This window comes from Octopus bimaculoides, chromosome 4, assembly GCF_046866305.1.
Source record: "Octopus bimaculoides isolate indiv1 chromosome 4, ASM4686630v1, whole genome shotgun sequence".
Taxonomy (NCBI): Eukaryota; Metazoa; Mollusca; class Cephalopoda; order Octopoda; family Octopodidae; genus Octopus; species Octopus bimaculoides.
Window position 1 is genome coordinate 22,781,895 of NC_142931.1, and position 1,726 is coordinate 22,783,620.

Below are 1,726 nucleotides of genomic sequence, written 5' to 3' on the forward strand. Positions count from 1 at the left end.
CAGCGGTAATTAGGTCAAGTCATGAAGACAGAATGTGAAAGGGGATAGAGGAGAGATAGAGGCGGAGGATGGTAGCGATATATTTATGGTCAGTTGGTCTTAACAGGGTAGAGGGGATGAGCATATAGAGTGAAGGAGGAATAGGGGGTTGAGGTTAAAAGGTCTAGTGAGTAGGAAGGAATGTGTGTGTATAGTATATAGGTGGTGGGGTATGAGTGATAAACCAAGGACAGAGATAAAGGGAAGGGATGGGTGGGAAAGGTAGTTAGTAGTATCATATTTTAGGATGCTGCCAAGCCTATTTATAGACGGTGGAAAGGGATTGAAAGAAGTGACGTAGTCTGTATGCGTAGGTGGTGTTCTTGTGAATTTGAGAATAGAAGAAATAGATTTGGTGGTATATGTGTGGTGAGATGATCGAAAGGAAATAATCCTATTCAAAAGATCGTGAAAGATGGATGTTTTTGCCAGGTTGAATAGGTTGTCTGTGGGGGGGGGGGTGATTATGTTGCGTGATCGTTTGTGCAATTTTGCTTGTGATAGAACCTAAATGTGTGAAAAGAGCGGTGGTTGCAGTTGCTAAACGCTTCGTTATATCAATTAAGTAGAGTGGGAGAATTGTATTTTAAACACATTGCGTAAGATACAATGTAATATATAAATGCTCCGTGAAAAATCTATTACATAAGTCTACTGTCACGTACATTGGTGCAACTATAAACTTTAAACATCGCTACGCAGCCCATATGCCCTCTTTTAAATACGATAAACACAGTAAATCTACAACATTAGCCAATGATATTCATCACCTCAAAAACAAAAATACCCAATACACCTTAAAATGGTCCATCTTAGATTCTGGAACTCCATACCAGGGCAAGCGCTCCAATTGCAAGCTTTGCCTAACGGAGGCGTTCCATATTTTAAAAAACAATTCTCCCACTCTACTTAATCGATATAACGAAGCGTTTAGCAACTGCAACCACCGCTCTTTTCACACATTTAGGTTCTATCACAAGCAAAATTGCACAAACGATCACGCAACATAATCACACAACTCCCCCTCAGACAACCTATTCAACCTGGCAAAAACATCCATCTTTCACGATCTTTTGAATAGGATTATTTCCTTTCGATCATCTCACCACACATATACCACCAAATCTATTTCTTCTATTCTCAAATTCACAAGAACACCACCTACGCATACAGACTACGTCACTTCTTTCAATCCCTTTCCACCGTCTATAAATAGGCTTGGCAGCATCCTAAAATATGATACTACTAACTACCTTTCCCACCCATCCCTTCCTTTTATCTCTGTCCTTGGTTTATCACTCATACCCCACCACCTATATACTACACACACACATTCCTTCCTACTCACTAGACCTTTTAACCTCAACCCCCTATTCCTCCTTTACTCTATATGCTCATCCCCTCTACCCTGTTAAGACCAACTGACCATAAATATATCGCTACCATCCTCCGCCTCTATCTCTCCTCTATCCCCTTTCACATTCTGTCTTCATGACTTGACCTAATTACCGCTGACTTTTCACTTGACTTGGCCATTCTTCAAGTAAACAAGCAAAAATCCATCGCAATATGGAATATATGTACCTCTGCTATCTATGCTATATCAACTTTCGCTCCAACATAAATTTCCGGATTATCCACACAAGGATTACTTTGCACGGATTTCTACACGGATATTTACCACTGG